At 35.7% G+C, this 22,028-nt stretch overlaps 4 non-coding genes across 4 annotated transcripts; 2 read left to right on the forward strand and 2 right to left on the reverse strand.

Moving 5' to 3' along the window:
• Window positions 1-15,003: 15,003 nt before the first annotated feature.
• Trnad-guc lies at window positions 15,004-15,075 on the forward strand. Its single transcript has one exon. It is a non-coding gene; the product is annotated as a tRNA-Asp (tRNA).
• Window positions 15,076-15,780: 705 nt separating this feature from the next.
• On the reverse strand, window positions 15,781-15,854 carry Trnai-aau. The gene has a single exon. It is a non-coding gene; the product is annotated as a tRNA-Ile (tRNA).
• A 1,542-nt stretch (window positions 15,855-17,396) lies between these two features.
• Window positions 17,397-17,468, forward strand: Trnad-guc. Its single transcript has one exon. It is a non-coding gene; the product is annotated as a tRNA-Asp (tRNA).
• Window positions 17,469-17,899: 431 nt separating this feature from the next.
• Trnaf-gaa lies at window positions 17,900-17,972 on the reverse strand. Its single transcript has one exon. It is a non-coding gene; the product is annotated as a tRNA-Phe (tRNA).
• Between the last annotated feature and the right edge of the window lie 4,056 nt (window positions 17,973-22,028).

The raw sequence follows: 22,028 nt of genomic DNA on the forward strand, positions 1-22,028 counted from the left end.
TAGGAGGAATCTCAAGAAATCTTGATTTAAAGTTTTTTTACTTAAAAATTCAATATAATCTATATTAAAATGTTGCAACAGCACTGAAAAACCATACAAAACGCTCAAAAAGTTGGCCAAACTGTTCGCAACTAGTATACAATTGTTACCGTTGTTACAATTAGAAATATTTACAACTGGCTTAACTTACCAGAGTGGCTTAAGTATATTTTAACATGGCTTAAACCAGTAAGCTTAGTTAAATAGAATGAAATCTAAGAAATAAATGTCAATATTTGATTGATGTCTCGTTCGATAAACGTGAAGCATTGAATGCAGAATATTATCAATTAACAGCTTATTTTACGACTTTCATACCAAGTGACCAGCCCACCAAAGTCTGCCGTATTTATTTTGCTTAATAAAATTGCTTTTTGTACATCTGGTACTTTTCTTGATGTTTACGTCAAGTTTTCCACCGATTATTGCCCTCAGCACTTAACATAAAAAATGTTTTGTTCAACATTCTCAGCCACAACAGGATTATAACTACACGAGAAACATGATTGTCATATGGTGGGTGTTCAGACTGGACCAAGTGTTTTTTAATGGTTTCAGGAAAACGTACCCCAAACATTCTGTATAAGTATGATAAAATATGTGCATTATTTGCTGTAACAAGGAAACTCATTTATTTGTAGAAACATCTGTTTCAAAATAGAATTGTAAATATTGTAATTGATGAAGTCCTTGACTTATCTTTGCAAGGCCAAAATGTCATCTAGTCAGATCTGTCTGAATACCAACCATATGTAACTAGTGTTCGACGATTAACAACTTCAAACAAATTCCCAATAAGTATCATTTAAGTATCAACTTTACTAGGGCATTCACTCTATATACCTGCAACCCTTCACTTCGTTTTATTTTTTTCGGGTTTCATCGTCAATCTATTTATTGACTGCTAAGTCGCATTCGACTCGGTAATAAAAAAAATAGCTGTTGCAGGTAATATCAAAGACTTAAAGCTGAATAAGCTGACAAATACAATCAGGTGTAAGAATTATGGACGAGGACCTTTTTTTTGTAAAATTACTCGGAATAAGAAGAGATGAGTTTCTGAATTTACTGTTTAATATTGCGTTTTGTCGCATATACTCCTTGATTTTGCAGACCAGGATTTTATTGGAATCGATCGCAGTTCAGTAAAGAAGGGTTACACTATTTCAAAGATGAACAACTAGGATAAGCTTGTAATACTATTATCTCTACCCAAACATATATGGTTGCATGTAGAGAAAGAAGCAGGTTCAGATGTGTTGGTGCCGAAGTAGTGCTTGTTTGAGATGTGGATGAATTTGTTGAAGAGCCATCCCAAGTAACACCAAATACATCTTTTTGTGCAGTATTAACGATATATTGTTATATTGAAGCTCTATTTGAGTATTATATAACATCTTGTGTTATATATGAGATATAGTACAGTGTTCGAAAAACATGTCATGCAAGATCATGAATTGGAAATAAAACAAACGGTCTAGGTATTATTATAGCTTCATGAGCGTTAATATAACTTTTTTAAGATTTAAACCGCACATGTTTACGTTATCAAAACGTATGCGCTAAAAAAAGTATTTTAAATTTAGTTTCAATAACATTCAAACACCATGAAGATGCATTAACATCAGGCAAGTTGTTCATATTGACCCGGGCCTTTCTAATCCACTCCTGTATGACGATCAAAGTTTTGAACCTTAATTTTTAAGGTAACAAAAAGACAATTTTCAGCTGGTATAAACTTTACAAACCATTTTACACCTATCAAAGTGGAGGCTATCTTAGCACTTCGCACGACTTTTCCACACTTTTACAATCAGACATACGATGCCACAAAAATTTGATGAAAATTAAAAAAAAAGTTTTCATTCGGTCTCGAACACGTGACCTTTGGATTCAGAAGTCATTACCTTATCACTACACCACCAAGTAATGCATAGTTGAGCCGAGATTGTTCATCAATATAAATGCAAGCATTCTATACAGTAGCACATGCTCTGTTATTCTTTGAAGTCCATCGTCATCACAGCTGAACTACAGCGATTGCATTCGATGCTATTCGAAATTGACATATGATGTGTTACAACTGTATTATAATCCTATTGAAAAACATCTTGGGGTGAAATACAGTCATTGTAAGGTTTGATGATTACAAGTTGCCTCACAACGTTCAATCAAAAAACCATATGTTTGCGTATTGAATACGTTGATTATACAAGTATATGACTTCATTACCTTTCTTGAAAATGAGATGCTAAGTAAAACGTCAGTAGCACATTATTAACACCTGTTTGAGCCAACTTGATGGTTTGAGATTTATGCACGTTATTTTTACGTCTTAAATACGTTGTTCAAACAAACTACAAGCGATTCAGTTGCCACGTGGCACGTACGAATGCAAAGTTAAAATTTGCCGCAACATTGACGGTCCAAAAAATTGTCACGGCACAGTACATAAAGTCGTTTGATTTATGCTGTCCGAATGTTAATTTGAGAAGTTAGCGCAATAAACACATTGTGATTATACACAAGTAGTGTGTTATTCAGGGTAGTTCGATTGCTATTAATGTGGATGCTACTTAGTAACGTGATTTTCATAGAATAGTTTAGAATATTTAATCGATAAATATCCGAACATTTTTGACGGCACTGCAGGCTTCGTGAGGAAGACACCATATTGTGTTTGCTGACATTGGGAATTGATCCGCTGCAAAATTCTATGACGGCATACATATTTTTAGGATAGTTTGTTTTGTTTTTCCATTTCATTAAGGCGCATGAATTTACAATTAATAAAATTGTGCATTTCACAATAAATCTTAAGCCGCACACAGTTCGAGTACACTATTAGGAATTATCAGAAGAAAATTTAATATTCACCATAAGCAATTCGTGAAGAGAAAATTAAATCGCTTTCATTATTTTGATTTTGTTTTGAAGTGATGCTATCAAAACAAAAATAGATGTAATTTGTAAAACAATACATCTTCTTGGCTTCAATATAACAATATTAGTGTATTAGTATTAGTGATGCTATGCAATACAACTTTAACACATAATTGTATGTTCTAATGATGTATAGGGAAACATCTTCTATGACATGAGAGATGTTTTATAAACCGCCATTTTTTGCGCTTTTTCGGTGATATAAGTGTACAAAAAAAAGTTATCCATATTCACCACAAAACATACCAATTTGTATGAATCAAGTATTTTATTCATTTATAAAACAAGTTGTGTTACTTGGGATATAACACTTGTGACGTATGATAATAATGTTTCCCTTGTAGTAAAAACACGTGTTCTGGCTGCGAATATCTCCTTTTACGGATTACGTAAAACGACATTTCTACCCTGTTGCTTGATAAAGGCTTATCGGACTTCATAGATCCATTATTTCATCAACAAACACTGAAAAGTGTTTCAAAAACTAAATCAGTTTTCAATAACAATGCAAATAGAGCAACGATGAATGCAAGCATGCCTAAATAAACATCACTGTTAATTTGCCATGTATAAAACGCTTATTCTTGGCTCCCTTAGCACATTTATTTGAGAACAGGAGCGAAAACTATTGAGCGAATAAAATAGGCAAACTTCAATGAGCTGGTCATTTAGTGCGAATCCCGAAAAAAAAGTTATATCAATCAGGCGAAGCTCAGCGACCCCGTGGATTACATCGGCGTATGATCATTCTGTTATTGACTTGAGCGTACCAGAGTAACTGAATCATTCAAAATTTGAAAGAACCGGTAATACTAGCTCTAATTGACTATAAAAGTATACACATGACTTATCTGCTAACTATTATTGTGCTACATTTATTGCCAGATCCTTTTTTTAAATAACAACATTGTAAATTATTGATTTATTTGGTTTACTTTTCAATCGGTTTAACATGGAAAACAACAATCAATGAAATTTAAACCAGTAAACTATGAGAAAAAAAAAGTTAAATCGAAGCCATGCATCATTCTTTTAAGATCACAAATCTGGAAAATTAAACATCCGTTTAAGCTGAAAACCTAATCGACTGGTCTCTAGCTGGTAGTGACCAATCGATTAAATCTCCAGCTCAAACGGGTGTTCGGTTCTCCAGATTTGTGCTCTTGAAAATTTGAAGTTTGGCTTCGATTTAACTTATTTTATCATTCATATTCACCTTAAGGAGTGGATTAAGTTAAACCAGATGTAAATATTTCTAATTTTTACAACGGTAAAAATTATTACTTGTTGAGAACAGTTTGGCCAACTCTTTGAGCGTTTTTGTAGGTTTTTTCAGTGCTATTGCGAAATTTTAATATGGATTATATTGAATTTTTAAGTAAAAAACTTCAAATCACGATTTCTCGAGATTCCTCCTAGGGATTTTTTTAAAAATTGGCCCAGAGGTGCAGAATTACCTCAGGAATCGAGCCCTGTGCTCAGATTTCATGGACATTTTTTTACATAATAACGGTCTGTCGGGGCACCGTGAGGTAACCAGAAACACGTTTCTAGGGTGACTAGATGTTCAAATTAAAAATGAACCCCGATGGTTTGCACGAGGTACCGTCAAATTAGCGGGGGTGCACGCTACAAATACAAAACGGAATTTCATGAATACAAATACAAAATTTGAATATCGATGGCCAATCCGGGTAACCGGCCGGAAATGTAGTATACGCCTTCTGTCCGACCAGTGGCTCTTGGTAAAATTTCAATATATTTCGAAAGTATTTACGTGAAAGTTTATGGATTTAGTATGGAATAGCTTTGAACCACAGAAATCACCTGATTACTTGACATGTCAAAGTATGCGGAGGAGAACCAATCCCAATAAAATGTTGATTTTCACACTGTGTCATGTAAAATTGTATTTACTCGACAAATAATGACCGTCGGAAGCCTTTCTGGTTATTAGGAATTCAGGAGACCATTCTAAGATTAATTTCAGAACCTCGTTTCCGGTTCCGAAAAACCGAATTTGATCAAACACCCAGTATGCACCCGTAATCAAATAACGCTGTTTTAAACTTCAGAAAATTTTAACTGTAAAGTTGAAATTTTCTGAACGAATCGGGCCTAGTTTTGTTCAGTGGCTCTTGTATTTGATTCCGATATACGAATTGATATTATTGAGAAAGAATTGTCTTGTTACATACAAAAACAAATTTGAAGGAAATGCTATCTTTATTTTTGAAATTCCGGTTATAATCGGAGGCTCATTTTGAGCATCCTTAAACAATTTCATTTAAATTCCTGAAAAATTTTTTAATGAGAATCCTGAAGGAAGCTGATAAGAATCCTGAATGGGAATCAAAGAAGGCCTGCATCTCTGTAAGGTTTCTGAGGAAAATTCTGGATTCCTGGAAGTTTTCTTATGAAAATCACGGACAGTCTCTGTTGAAAATATTGGAAGACTTCTGGTGAAAATCCTCGGAGGATTCTGATGAGAATCCAGGAAATATTCAAATGAGAATCCTGAAAAGAGCTCTTTGAGAATCCTGGAAAAATTGTAATGGAAATCCTGATTTCAGAAGAGAACTCTGTAATGTTTCTGATGGGAACCATGGAAAGTTTGTAAAGGAATCATCGAAAGTTTGATGTGAACCCTAGAAGGAGTATGATAAAAATTCAGGAAAAATTCTCTTGAAAATCATTGAATTCTGATGAGTATCAAGGAAGGATTCTAATCAGAATACTGGAAAAATTTCGGTAAGAATCCTGGAATGATTTCGATTAGAATTCTCGAAGAATAAGAATTATGGAAGGATTCGGATGAGAATTCTGGATGAATTATGATCAGAATCCCGGAAGGATTGTGATGAAAATTCTGCAAGGATTCCGCTAAGTATCCTAGAATAACTCTGGAGAGAATCCTGGAAACATCATCTGGAAAATCGTGGAAGGTTTCTGATGGAAGTATTCTAAAGATAAATGTGGAAGGATTTTGATGAAAATCCTGAAACGATTAGTATGCGAATTTTGAGATGATTCTGATGATAATCCTGGAACGATGCTGATGCGTATGTATACTGGAAGGTTGAGAATCCTGAGAATCCTGAGAGATAAGTTTGTATTGTAATCTACCTTAAAAAAGTTGATAAGCTCATAACTCATGATTTTATTTGCAAATAACAGTCTGCTTTTCTACGAAACAAAAAAGATTCCTTAAAACAAGGTTAAATACTGGTAATTAGTGACTTTTCTGAAAATTATAACGCTGCTCAAGGATATCACTGGAATAATTCCTAAGCAAAGATACACCAATTCTAGATTTACCATAAAAAAAGATAATAAATTGGAAAATGTAAGTTTTATTATAATATCAGACCCATGACACAGTAGCAGTTCTGCTATTTATTTCAAAATTGATAAATTTTGTTAAACAAATCAAAAGTTATTTTTAAGTCAGATGGAGCTGTAGCTCATTATAAAAATAAAAAAAAAAAATGTCAGCTTATGTAATTTCAAGAAAATACATGGATTGGAAGCAGAGTGGCACTTTTTTGCCACATCCCACGGCAAAGGCCCCTGTGACGCTATAGGTGGCACTCCCAAGCGAATGGCAAAAAGAGCAAGTCTTGCAAAATACTGTGGAAACACAATCGCAACTCCGCGAGAACTATTCGACTGGGCAGTGAAACAAACTGATACATGTATCACCAAATTAAATTTCTGTTATATATCTAATGAACAATATGTTAAAATGTCAGAGGAATTGGTGGATTTTTTTGATAAGGTTAAAACTGTCCCTGGTACCCAAAAATATCATTGTTTTATGCCTATTAGTGATACACAAATTGCAGCCAAACGGTTTACCAATTCAGTGGATGAACCAAAAATATTCAATTTATTCAGTAAAGCCCAAAAATAATGTAAATATTCATGTGCAGATACTACGTTTTAGGATAAAAATAAAAACAAACCACGACTTTTTTCATAAGCATAATATTGACCCTTTCCAGACACCTGTTAAGATTCCCAGACAACCAGAAATCGCATAAAAGTTCACGTTGTAACTCGTTTATTCATACTATTTACATCGAATCCGCAAAACACCCTGGATGAAATCATCAGTTTGATAAGTTTCCTCGCATAAAACGATGTTTCTCTGAGTTCATTTGTACATTTTGTTTCGTTCCGCACACTTGTACAAAATAAGTCGAATCAATCCGTAGCAGCTGTCAAATCAACATTTGTTATCATAAGTTGAGTTGCATAAGATCACAGGTTAGTTCGGTAGAATGTTTCTACACTCGCATTGTATGTTATTATTCATCACATAATATAAACACGTATAACGCCCCCACTTTTGTACGTAGAAGGCCTTTTCGCGACATCTTATAAGTGAAATTTTGCACATATAAAGCCTCCAGGTGATTTCGTTTTACGTACATTTTGGTTGTCTGGGTTGGCTTTGACCAAATAAGAAATTAAATATTATTGTGATATCTTTCCAACCATAAAAAAACCCATCGGATTCTTAGACGGAGTTGATTTTCTCATAAGCGGTTTGGTGCGAGATCAATTTAATTTAATTAAAAAAAACTGTACAATTTCGTTTTATTTCTTTTAACTACTCCCAATAAAACAAATATGATCTATTTTGTGATTAAAACTCATTTATCACTTGAAAATATGATCATACTAGACTATTTAAAGCGAAATAACAATAAAATAAAAAAAATCATTTTGGACTTAAAAAAATCGATGTTAGAAAAACTTTTTTCTCTAATATATAATCAATTTGCAATGTATGGACGATTTTTAGTAAATTTAATTACGAAACTTTTTGCTTAAGGATGATCAAAATCTGATGTGACCGTTTTTTTTTAAATCGACTTTAAAGTTTTGAATCATTTTTTTTTTCAGTGTAGAAAATGTGTTTTTATTTTTTCATTTTTTTTTTTTCTAAAACGTCAGGAAATTTCACGACAGTCCCCCATACAACACTTGTTTGTAGGTTTTACCGTTTTTGAGTTATGCGGGTTTATACAAATAAAGTAAAAAAAACTTTGACCCTTTCCAAATGTTAGTCTAGATCGATTTTGAAAAAAAAAACAAAATATGCAAAGTATCTTAGTTTCACATACTTTTGACATCCAGAAAGTTTCATTGAATTCTGAAGGGGTGCTGCAAATCGCGTGTCGAGTTAGCGTAAAATCCGTCAATTGTTGAATTGAAAGAATTCATTGAGTAATTTTGAATATGCTTCTAGGACAACCTTTTGAATTGTAGCAGTGACCAGTGAAAAACTTGATGTAAATATCTATCTAGAGAAATTCATACAATTCATGCATCATTGGAAGAGACTTTTGACAAAATCCGTAAAAAAAGCTCATGGTAGAGCTTCAATGAAAACTTTTAGAAACAATGAAACAACCGGAGCAATTTCAACAGGCTTGTCTAAACACCCTAAAGGATGATGCATAATTATCTGAGTAATCTATCCTTGTTGAACTAGATTTGACTACTTCTTATTTATTCGAGAAATCTTTGCAAATCATCAAAGTAAGCAATCCTGTTCAACTAGATTAAATAACTACTAAATGTTTGAAAAAAATGAAATGAAACAAGCTAAAAATAATTATGATTTGATTGCTTATAAAACGTTATTATGATTCAATTGCCAGTTTAACTCCTACACTGAGAGGCAAAATAAAGTGCCCACCTCACCAGTATTCGAATTTCTCTCATTGATTTGGTTCACATTAAAATTAACTCACTTAAATCTTTTTTGATATTTTATGTTTGATATTCTTTTAAAGTTGCACTTACGAAATTTTGATAAAAAAAAGAATTTTACTCAAAGAAAAAGAAAATCAATTTGTATTGAAAAAAAAATAATGACAAAATAAAGTGCCCACTTCCTTCTTGGCCCCAGAAAAGATGATTTAAGAAAAATAAAAAGCAAATAGTTAATGTGTCCTCCTTTGGCCTTAAGGACTTGCTGGAGGCGTTTCGGCATGCTTTTCACCAGGTTTTGTAGGTGTTGTGGTTCTAGTTCTTCCCAGGCGCGCTCCAAGGCTTCAAAATAAATATTTGTGTTGGTAACACCAGTTTTGTCAACCCTGGCATCGAGAATCGCCCACAAATTCTCAATGGGGTTAAGGTCTGGGCTTTGTAGAGGCCATTCCAGCGGTTTATTTCGACAAGACCGGAAGAAAGACTTGGTCTTCTTGGCAGTATGCTTCGGGTCGTTGTTCTAGAGACATATGAATTTCTCTTCAAGACCCGTCTGGATCAGCGAAACCTCCAGATTTTCCCGCAAGATGTTGATGTAGAAGTCTGCCGTCATTATTCCTTCGGTTTTCACGAGGCTTCCTACTCCACTCCATGAAAAACACCCCAGACCATACCATTTCCTCCTCCATGCTTCACCGTTCCTTGGATGTGGCGCTCTGCACCACACACGAGCCCGCCGCTTTCGGTAAAACAGCTCGAGCTTCAGGAGCGCTACATACAAGGAACGGTGACGCATGGAGGTGTGATGTGATGAAATGTGATGGTCTGGGGGTGTTTTTCATGGAGTGGATTAGGAAGCCTCGTGAAAACCGAAGGAATAATGACGGCAGATTCCTATATCAACATCTTGCGGGAAAATCTGGAGGTTTCGCTGATCCAGACGGGTCTTGAAGAGAAATTCATATGTCTCTAGAACAACGACCCGAAGCATACTGCCAAGAAGACCAAGTCTTTCTTCCGGTCTTGTCGAAATAAACCGCTGGAATGGCCTCTACAAAGCCCAGACCTTAACCCCATCGAGAATTTGTGGGCGATTCTCGATGCCAGGGTTGACAAAACTGGTGTTACCAACAAAAATATTTATTTTGAAGCCTTGGAGCGCGCCTGGGAAGAACTAGAACCACAACACCTACAAAATCTGGAAAAAACATATCAAAAAAGATTTAAGTGTGTTAACTTTAATTTGAACCAAATCAACGACAGAAATTTGAAAACTGGTCAGGTGGGCACTTTATATTGCCTCTCAGTGTATATGCCAGATTCAATTGCATTCTTCAGCAGCTTTCCTTTTATAATTTTAAAATGAGGTTTGATTCATAGATTTTAAAATGTTTACTTACATAGCATACCATCCCATCCCATAGCAATTTCCATATGAATATGTATCGTATTTAGGCCACATATAAATCATCACTGAAAAGGTTAAATATTTGTTGAAACTCTATTTATATCATGGAGAATTTAGGTATTATATGGGTGATTGAGATTTCAAACTTTTCAAACATTTAATGCCACTCACGTTCTTAGGAAAAAGTTTGCAAGAAGTTTGCAAGTGCTGCAAGAAATTTGTTACCGAAAATTATCAACGAAATATTTTCAATTTGATTAAACGAACCCAAAATTGAAAAGAGAAACTGGAAAATATTAGTACTATCAGATCATTAGTAGTATCAGATATTACTCAGAAGTTTAGTCCAGAAGTTCATTTAGTATTTATTTTCCATGTAATTCCTCCAAGAATTCAAGAATTCTTCTAAGGAATCTCTTCAAGAAATTTGGTTTTGGAAACCTCAAGTATTACACCAGGATTTTCACAACAACAACCACATAGGTCATTAGCGATCATCAAGAATTCCACTGAATATTATTTCACAACTTATCAGAAGAACATCGGAATTCCTTCGTCAATTCTTCCAAATTTATTTTAAGAAAATCCTAAGTCCTCCAAGAATATATCCAGTGATTCTTTCTTCAATATCTCTAAGACATCTGCCAAAATGTCCTTTAAAGCATCTTCTAAAATTCAACTAATGGCTAATAAAATGTCAACGAGTCTTTTCAGTAATCGTAGCAGAAATTTCAGAAAACTTGTGCAAGTTCTTACGGAAGTCTAAAAGAACTCCTAGACTCTTGAGGAAGGTTTAGAAGATTTCCAAGTTAGTTTGCTAAGATAACTAAAACAGCAATCAGATCTCGGGATAATAACCCTCAGGATTTTCTGAAGGAATTTTTCGAATAATATCAGATGGAATCTCTAAACAGTTTTGTGTAGGAATGATTTGAACATTTACTGAAAAAATGGTGGTGTGCAGAACTGCCCATAACTGCTTATTTGTCACATGCCATTGTTGACGAATTCGAATTGATACCGTATAACGTTAAAAATAAAAGTACCAACATAATAAAAGCTTTGAGATTGTTCTAGAAAGTTCGTAAAGTATACTAAGTTGTTTTGTCACATTCCTAAATATAACCGCATAACAGTCACATTGAGAACATATATGAACCTTACTTATAAGAGACGAACCAGCCTGCGGCTGAAAGTCTGTATAGTAAGCAAATCAATCTATGGCCCTTATAATGTAGCAGTGATGTAATTTCTATCAGATTTATTTTCTGTCAATTCGCTCAATATGCGATATGAGCTGTTCAAATTTTCAGCTTCAAATAGGTTTTGTTGAGCTCTCGGTAATTCTTAGAAATTTTAGTATCTTCCCATACTGGCTAAAAATGCATATTTGGTACTCCATTTACTCAATGCCTACCTTTGTCGAATATTACAATTATGCGGTTATGGGCAGTGAAGAATTTCTAGAAAAAAAATTACAGAAGCTCCATGATGAATTTCAGGTTGAAATTGCTAGAAAAGATTTCAAAAAAACCCTGAGAAAATTTTTGATTTCCGTAAGTGAACCTGGATGAAATCTTATGGAAACCACATGAATAGGCGAAGGAATTTCGGCGGTTTTTTTTTTTTTTTTTTTTTTTTTGAAACACCCCTAAACTATTATTTTAAAAACTCTGGAATAAACCTTTGTGGATTTTCTCAAAAAAAATACTGTAGGAATCTGAAGTAAATCCAAAGTTAATATCTGAAATAAAAAAAAAAACTCCAAAGAAACTCCTGAGGAAATTAATGCAGATAATTGATGTTTTGGCATATTAACAATTAACAATGCTAAATATAAACGAATGATATCAACTATTCCTACAATTATCTAAAATCAGAAGATTTGCATTTGTTGTGAAAATTGGAGAATCTCTATTCGTGAAATAGGTAGATTTAAGGTTAGGCAATAACCACTAGTTATAGAACCTGATGAATAGTCGCATTATAGTCACTGTAAGTTTCTCTGGAAGCTGAAGATTTCTGTATCAGGATTCATCGCAAGCAGAATAAGGAAAAGGGGACTTTAGAGACCATTCCGCTTGTAAAAAAGACTTATAATACCTTGAAATTATTTAAGAAACCTATAGAAACAAAGCTTCAAATCAAACAATAAGCACGATGAAAACAATTGTTAACAACTCTGCTCTTGGATTTGCACCTATGTTTAATCTAGACAATATTAGAGAAATAGCTCTCTCTCAATGTTGCAGGTTTCATTTGGAATTTAAAACAAAAAATACTATGAACGTACCGTTTTGATTCATATTACGGACAGCTTCAAATTCCGGACACTCTCGTTTGTATGGGAAACATTTCACACGAAATGTTACAATTTTCGCCGTCCAAAAGTTCTCATTTTCGATGCTTGTTTTATTAGGTTTCTTCCATAAATATAATTGCAAATTTATAATGTCCAACTACCTTAGACGTCTCTTAAGTGGTTGAACGATTTCAATTGATGATTTGACTGTTGCATTAATGATTATCATGAGCTGTCCGTAATTCGAATCAAAGCGTCCGGAATATGATGCAAAAGTGAGGGAGCGTCCGGAATAAGAATCATGAAAAGGCTACACGTTTTGATTTATTTGAAATTATTTAAGTTGCGGACGCGTATTCTTTACCCACCATCCGAAAGTTAAGGACTTCTGACGCTCGATAACGCTAAAAAATCATACAGAATGATTTATTTTGTACGGTCTAAGCTGGGTCATACTTCACTGAGGCCTTAAGTGTCCGTAATACGAATCAAAACGGTATCCGTCGGCTTGTGAATGCTGATCTTGTGTCTTACCTCGACACCAACTTTCATCTGTTAAATATAATTGAATTATTTTCAATGCACTTCTACAATAAACTGTCAATGATTACTTCTCATACAACAGGAATGATGTTTCAAATCTACGACTTTTCACTTCAGAGTCTAGTGATGGAAACAGTAGAGTTAATCCAAAGGTAAAACTCTTTAAACCATGGTGTTTTATTATTTGAATTGAAGACCGTTTGAGGAATATTGTGGAATTTCGTTTCAAACGCTATTTGGCGAAATCATTCTGAATATCGCATACCCTTATCCTAAACCGTCATGTGGCTCTCTGACGACGAGACCGTTGCATGCAAAATAGGCCCTACCATGCCAGGAGTAAACAACCGGCTCATTGAAATGCATCACAGGCAGGCAAGAGCGCGGGTTGCGATTCGATGCTGAATCGAGACTTGTTTGCACCGAAAATTGCACCTTCAGCTGCAACGCAGCGGTGCATACAGTAGCACAATAATTTGCCTTCATCGTACATTCATGTCACCGCCGCACAGGGAATACCTACATTCGCTTCCTTCTTTCTATTGCTGCATCTTGTGTGCGTGTTGTATGTGTGACGGTTTGGACACTTTTCCTGATGAACGTCCCTGAGAGTGATGAAGTGCCACCGGAATTAGTTAGCGGAATTTGGGGCAAGTACAAGCACCTTAAGCAAATTGTTCTCTAACTTTGCCTAAAGCTTATAAAATCCACCAATTTAGCCTCATGATGTTAGTTTCACATCTTTTCATAACCACTGTGTCATTTAAAAAGAAAATAATTTTAAAAAGTATTAGTTTTGGAGCATCTCAAATACCATCCAAAATAACCTATTTTTCGACACTATGGGGCAAGTGTGCCACCCATATGGGGCAAGACGGCCACCGAATAAACATCGCATGTAATTCTACTTGTAATGAAGTTTTCTTTTTTTCCTATTAATATTAGTTACAAAGCAGACGCTAATCGATAATTTGAAAAATAATTGTAAGTTTACCGTAATGCTTTATAATAAGGTTCAAAACATGCGTAACTCCCTATTACTCAATTTGAATAACTAAAATGATTATTTTTGTCTCCATTCAATACAATATAAGTATTACCCTTATATTACGACGAATATGTTTAATATGAAACTAGATCAGCACTAAATAACGGTAAAATATTGATGAAGATATGTAAAACGGTGCCTAATAAGCCGAAAAACATATTATTATTGAAAATGTTGAGAAAAAATCACTTTGGGGGGCAAACATGTCAGTTATTCCCCTACTATACTTCCGAAACTACTACTGGTGCCTCATTTTGGTTTATTATTATGATATTGTTGATGATGTTTACATTTTTATAAATTTCTTTCCAACAATTTTCGTTTACCAAATAGGTGGCACACTTGCCCCAATAAGTATACATTTCAACCAAACTGGATTTCGTATGTAAAACGAAATACTTTTTTTGTTCAAATGCCACAATAACTTACACATTTAAATAGTTTCACGATGTACAGTACGTTAGAAACATCTGTTAAAAATTTACCTTTCACCATGCTATTTAGAAACAACGAAATCTTATAAAAATTCACTCAAATTTGGTTTTCGTTGCACAAATCGATGTAAATACGTGAAAAATAGAGCAATTTTCATCATATTTTCATCATTGTATTATGAACTATAAGGGAACATATTGTTGAGCTCAAAGAGAAAATATATATTGTAGTTTTTATAAAAAACAGGGGTGGCACACTTGCCCCTATGGTACACTTGCCCCAAAGTCCGCTACTACTGATGGCTGCAGGCGAACCAGTTTAAAAAAGTTGCACTTCAATATCAATTTAAAGGTAACGGGGAAAAACGGGATGTTTCCTAATTAGGAAATTTTATGAGAAATATCTCTATAGAGCATTATGAAGATTTGATTATCATCTCAATTATGTGATGAAATTCTGATTATCAATCAAATAAGAGAAAACATATTTTATTTGTTTTTCAAAAATACAGATTTTTATTCATATTTTAAAAACTTATGACTACCAAGATGATTTCACAGATCCTCGATAGTGTAGTGGTCAGTATCCCCGCCTGTCACGCGGGAGACCGGGGTTCAATTCCCCGTCGGGGAGGATTCATCTATTTTGTTTCAACTTCTGTTAAATGTCATGAATATCGCTTGACTGTGACAAATGAATATCGCGAAGATCTTTCTTCTCCGTGGAAAATGTCATCGGAAAATGTATATTTATTTTATATACTCAATTGGTCACATTAGTTGATGCCATATTCCGCGTCAGAATGTGTTGTTGTGTGCGTTTGACATGCAAATATCGAATGCGGAAACACCAAATGCGGTTTCAAAGATGTATTTTTCTTGCTGGGGCGGCTGTGACTTATATGGTCGTTGCTTGGTGTCCTTTGATGGTTTTGTGTTACCGCATTTGGAGGACGTTTAGTCAACATTTGCAACAATGCAAACAGCAATACTACTAACATTTATTTTTTTCTAAAATTTTGACAATAGAAATATTAGTAGTAGAACGCTAATGGCTCTGTTCTCACAAAACTGAATTAGTTCATTATCACCTTTAACTGTATCTTTTCATTGTTTATTCGATGCCATGTGGTAGTGGACGGTTTTAAAATTTATTTGACACTTTGAGGACCGGTACTCAAGCTGTCAGCGCGTGCGTGACAAACTTGATGTTGGTAACATGAACACAGCAGCGACATTAGCATTCTTAGGTTAATGCTTCTACTATTTTGACTTTTGACTCAGGAACATGATTCTACTGTTCAGTTCATAAGGTACTAAAGATTTCAAAATATATCTTTGGCTCCAGAGAGGATCGAACTCACGACCTTCGCGTTATTAGCACGACGCTCTAACCAACTGAGCTATGGAGCCAGATAGTAATTAAGCATTTCACGACGAAATTGTCTCTCTTTTGCTCTTCAACAAAACTTGAAAACAATGGTGCCAGTACCTGTCAACTTTGACAGGTATTGGTACCATTGATTTCAAATTTCCCGAAGGAAGGAAAGAGAGCGATTTTCTTATGACGTCACCGTGCAATGGGCAATGGAATTGTACTTAACCCTTTGCGTGTGTTCTGGGATCAATATGATTTCAGAGCGGTGCTAGGTCAACAAGGCATTGTTGCCAGTTAAATGCTTATTTTTTCATCAGTGCAATATGCAACAACTACTTTAACTTCGGTGAATTTTCTATACCATTATCTTCAAAATTTAATGATAGCTGAATGTAACACCGCAAAATAATAGGATCTTCTAATAATAATCGAGCTGTGTTGTCACCTAAAACAAGAATTTAATATCATGAATTGTCATTTTGAAGAGTTTTTGAGTGGTTTCATTTTTGAAGAACTTTTTTATAACCTTAACTTCAGTTACAAACACCTATAACGGTCGTTAATGGTAGTTGAAGTATTTTTTCTAATTCCGCAGCATTTCTCAAATTATGAGCCATGAGTTGAATTGTTTGTGGGTAGCAAACGATAGGTTATGTTTGCTATTACTGCCTTAAACAAATTGCAAGCAGCAATTTTACAATGAATTTTCATTTCAGTTGATAGAACATTCTAAATTTTACTCAAATTTTATATTAAACCTCTGCATTGGACCTCTTTTTCTAAGATACCCTTGCCACATCAAATTCTGAACTTGTTTATCAGAACAAGTAATCTTTTCAAAAACGATCCAATTTGGTAAAGTTTTAGAGGTGTATCAAATCGATTTTGTGGTTTTTTGGAATTTTTCCGCGAAATGCGTTCCAGAAACATCTGCATCTGCACAGTTGAGTTCGAAATACGCGTATCTGTCAAAGGATACAAATTCTAATGGAATTAAATAGTGTGGTACTGAATTCGGTTCATCATCTGCTTATAGGTATTCCACTAGACAGCTCGAAGATATATTAAAAAGCAAAAGCAAAAGCAAAAGCAAAAGCAAAAGCAAAAGCAAAAGCAAAAGCAAAAGCAAAAGCAAAAGCAAAAGCAAAAGCAAAAGCAAAAGCAAAAGCAAAAGCAAAAGCAAAAGCAAAAGCAAAAGCAAAAGCAAAAGCAAAAGCAAAAGCAAAAGCAAAAGCAAAAGCAAAAGCAAAAGCAAAAGCAAAAGCAAAAGCAAAGCAAAGGCAAAAGCAAAAGCAAAAGCAAAAGCAAAAGCAAAAGCAAAGGTCAGCCAGAAGCCATAAGCCAGAAGCCAGAATCCAGAAGCCAGAAGCCAGAAGCCAGTCCTAATCCTTATGTAGATCCCTACCCATGAGACTACTGGCCCGCTAATTCGCCCTTTTGGGCTTATAGGGCTGTTATAAGGCTAATATAGGGCATATCAGCTCTACAAAAGCCTTATATTAGCGTGGAAGGCGAATTAAAGTGCTGTTACTTGGGTACCCCCATTCCAAACAAATCAAATTCACAGTCAATCACATTCCTCGATAGTATAGTGATCAGTATCCCCGCCTGTCACGCGGGAGACCGGGGTTCAATTCCCCGTCGGGGAGAATAAGCAAATGTTTTTTACTTCGTCCATTGTTGGCATTTTTTATATTCTCATAAGAATTTCACTTGGGGGCGGTCCATTAATTACATAAGACAATTTTGGCGGTTTTTAGACCCCCCCTCCCCCCATGGTAAGATTTTTGTATGAAAATCAAAAATAATTTGTATGGCGCGTAAGAAATCTCAGACCCCCTCCCCCCATAACCCCTTACGTAATTGATGGACGACCCCTTGTTGGAATGGATCTCTTCATAAACAGCGTGAATTATTTTAATCATTTCAAACACATCTCCTCGCCTCATTGATTTTTGTCAAAAAGTTTGAAATTTTCGAAACTTCAAAATGCTTCTTATTGATAAAAACCATTATTCTCTGTGTGTTTAATCAACCAAATTGATAGTCCCGCAGTTTCATATTGAAAAAAAAAATTGAATGCCGAAACCCGGGATTGAACCGGGGACATTTAGATCTTCAGTCTAACGCTCTCCCAACTGAGCTATTTCGGCTACATGTTTAGCAAGTTTTCTTCCAGATCAATTTTTGGAGCAACAAATCGATGCAGTCTCTAATGTCGAATTCGTTTTTGAACCTGGGTTGGAACTGGCGCAACCCGTTCTGAATCACAGTTTCAACCCCAACCCGATTCAGGTTCGGCCGGACTACAATTTGCTTGACGTTTGTTTGTTTATGTGTTGATCACCGACCCAGTTCCTAAAAACGAAAACGACATAACTGAGCAAGCAAAAGGTGCCACTAATCGTGATTTTCGAATCTGCCGGATTTAGCCATCAGGGATTTTCTTCCAAATTGCATAGAGAGAAGACTGCCGCGTTCAAAATTTGATAATCATAACTGGTTCTCAAACATCTTAAACAGAAGAGGCACAAATCCCACCTAGTGCCAACAGTGGGCCATGGTACCAAATATCGGCGCATGGATGCCAAATGCATGATTAGTGGTGATTCTTCTCACGATGAAGACGTCTGTTCTTAGGAAGAATACACCAACAAATTTGTATGTGCAAATTGCAGGGTCAGTCATAAGCCCACATTTTGAGATAGCGCTTCATGCAAACGAATTGTGGATTTTCGTTCTAGATAGGGTGGGTACACATAATTTTATTTCTGTCTCCTTACCATAGAAAAATTCTCAAAATGTATCAGGTACCAGCCATTAGATTTTAATTTTGATTTCTTATCTGGACAATTGAAACAAATGGTTGATATAATGTTCAAAATTGTGACTATTACTGAGCAAGAGAAACTTCTTTGTAGTTACTAACAAAATTGTGATTTAACCAGGATTTCCCTTCTTAGAGCTCATTCGGAGTTATGAGAAATTACTCCAGGGAATCACCTAAAAAGTTTTCTCTTGAGGAATTTCTGGAAGATTTTTGAAGTATTTCCAGAAGAAATTCGAGGAGGAATACTCGGTTGAGTACATTCAGGGATATCTGAAGAAAATACTGGAGAAAAATCTTTAAACAATTTATTGAAGATTCCCTTGAAGAACGCTCGGAGAAATATCTCGAAAATTTCAAGTGAAATCTCTGAAGAATCTCGTAGGGGAAGTTTTGGTGAATTATTTTGCAGTAATTCTTGTGAACATCTCGGGGGAACCTCTGAAAGACTCCCTTGAGTAATCTATGGAGGAATTCCTAGGGATACTAGAAGAATCACTGGAAGATTTCTGATAGGAGTTTGCCAGGAATCCATGGGTTATTCTACGGATTTTACCAGAAATTCTGCTTGAGATTTTACTAGGAAATCTATCAGAATTTTATCCACAGAATCCACCAGAAACTCCTTCCAGAAAATCCTTCAGGCAATACTCCAGGATTTCATCCAGGCATTCTTCCAGAGATTTCTTCAAAGATCCTCTACAAATTATGCAGCATTCCTCCACTGATTCCTCCAAGGCTGCCTCCATGAACTCTAGAGATTACTATAAAAAATTTTTCAAAGTTTTCTTCAGGAATTCCTCTAGAAGTTACCAACAATTCTATCATGCATTATCCAGCAAACACATTGCGAATTCTTTCAAAAACTTCTCCAGGGATTTCTTCAGTGATTCGTATAATGCGTCCTTCAATAATTCCACCAAAAAACCCTCCAAAGATTCATTTGGAAATTTCTCTAGCGAAACATTCTCTAACAGCCCCAGCAACTGATACATAGCCAAATTTAGTCATATATAAGTTGATAATACTCCATTATAACATGTGTGTTGCTCGGGAGATTCTTCAAGGATTCCTCTCCTGCGATTCCACCACGAAGTCCTCTAGAAATTCTTAAAGAGATTGCTCAAGGAATTCCTTTCAAGAAATTACTACAGAGATTCCATCGAAAATTCCTGGTATCCTTGACGGAATTCTATGAGGTATTCGCCCTGGGATTTTTTTAGAAATTACTTCAAGAATCTACCAGAAATTCCTCCGAGGATTCCGAAAGGAATTCATCCATCAATTTCTTTCAGTATTTCTTGCAAGAGTTTTTCCAAGAAATCCACCAAGAGTTACCTTAAAGAATCCTTCAGGAACTCCTTCAGAGATATATTTAAATCTTCCAGAGATATATTTAGATATTTTTTTTCCAGAGATATATTTAGATATTTTTTGATGGAAATTCTGGCGAAACTCTGGTGATGTTTCCAGTGTTAACCCTGGAAGAACTCCTGGTGAAATTGCTTAAATTGCACGTGTTCCATATTTGCGTGGAACATTCTCGATGTTTCTGGATCACAATGACGGCTGGTACTCACTGATGGTATGGAACTCACTCGGTCACTCACGGTGTTCTTCGAACTCATTCACTCACTGTGGGAACTCTCGACCACAGAGGCGTAGGCAGGGTGGGTCGAGAAGGGGCCACATTCGGATGCACTTTGAGTCGCACATGTTTACGGCTCGTTCCGTACGGAACAAAATCTCTTGAGGAATTCCGGGATGAATCCCCCAAGAAACCCCTGGAAAGAATATTCTGGGAGAGTTCCTTAATAAATTCCAGGAGGAATCCGCAGGAAATAATCTGATGAACCCCAGAATAACCCTAGAGGAATTCCTGTAGGAACCTTTAGATGAATTCCTGATAGAATCCTTGACACAGCTTGTGATGAAATCCCAGAAGGGGCTCATGATGGAATTCCAGGAGGCTTTCATAGTGAAATCCTAGAAGTATTCCTAGTGAAATCCATGGAAGAACTTCTGATGGAATTCCTGCGGAATCCCCTAATAAAATTAATAGAAGAGTTCCTGATGAAATCCCTAGAGAAAATTCTGGAGGAATTCCTGATCGAATCCTTAGCAAAACTCTTGATAGAATTCCTGTAGGAATTACAGGTAGAATCTCTAAAAGATCTCTCTATGGAAACCCTGAAGGCACTTCTGATAAAATCCCCGGAAGAACTCCTGAGGAACCTCGGCTGTAATCCCTAGATGAACTTATGATTAACTTATGAATGGGCTAATGGAGTCTCTGAAGGAACTCCTGAATGAAATCCTGATGAAATCTCTGAATTCCTGATAATATGCCTAACTGAACTGCTTATAAAATTCCAAGCAGAAATTGCGATGTAGTTCCTTGAGGAGCCCCTGATATAATCTCTAGAGGAATTCCAGGTGTAATCTCCGTAGGAACTCCTGATGGAATCCCTAGATGAACTTCTGAAAGAGCCCCAGTAGGTATTGCAGGTGGAATCTCTGAAGGAACTCCTGATGTAATTCTTCTGATATAATCCTTGGAGGAATTCCTAATGGAATCTCTGGAAGAACTCCTGATGAAATCTCTAGAATAAGGTGGAATTTCAGTTGAAATATCTAAAAGACGTGCCCTCGAGCACCAACTTCTGATGGAGTTGCTAAAGAAATTTCTGAAGAAACTTCTGATTGATTCTCTAGATAACTTGTGATGAAATCCCCAAAAGAACTATTGATTAAATCCCTAGGGGAACTTCCGATTGAATCCCTAGAGGAAGTTTCGATGCAATCCATAGAGAGGTCCTGATTGAAAGGAAGGAACTCCTGATGGAAACCCCGGAAAAACTCCTGATGGAGTTCCAGGGGGAATCCCTGCAGGAACTCCTGAAGGAATTAATAGAATGATTAAATCCCCAGAAGAACGATGGAATCCTTCGAGAAACTCCAGATGGAATCTCTGGAGGAACTCCTGATGAAATCCCTAGAAGAATGAGGAATTTCAGTTGAAATATTTAAAGGGAGTGCTCTATAGTTACTTCTGATGGAATCCCTAGCAACACTTCTGAAGGAATCCCTAGAGGAACTTTCGATAGAATCCCTAGAGGGTCTCCTGATGGAATGCCTGGAGAAACTTCTAATGGAATTACTAGAGAAACTTCTGATGGAATCCCTAGAGGAGTTCCAGGAGGAATCCCTGAAGGAACTCCTGATGGAATTCCTAGAGGAGCTTCTGATGGAATCATTCGTGGAAATAATTATAGAATCTTTAGAAGGACTCCTTATTGAATTCCTGGACGAACTCGTGTTTAAATCCCTAGTATAATTCCTGATTCCTAGAAGAATTCCTGACGGAATCCCTGGAGGAAAT

Source organism: Aedes aegypti, chromosome 3 (assembly GCF_002204515.2).
Source record: "Aedes aegypti strain LVP_AGWG chromosome 3, AaegL5.0 Primary Assembly, whole genome shotgun sequence".
In the NCBI taxonomy this organism is placed as follows: domain Eukaryota; kingdom Metazoa; phylum Arthropoda; class Insecta; order Diptera; family Culicidae; genus Aedes; species Aedes aegypti.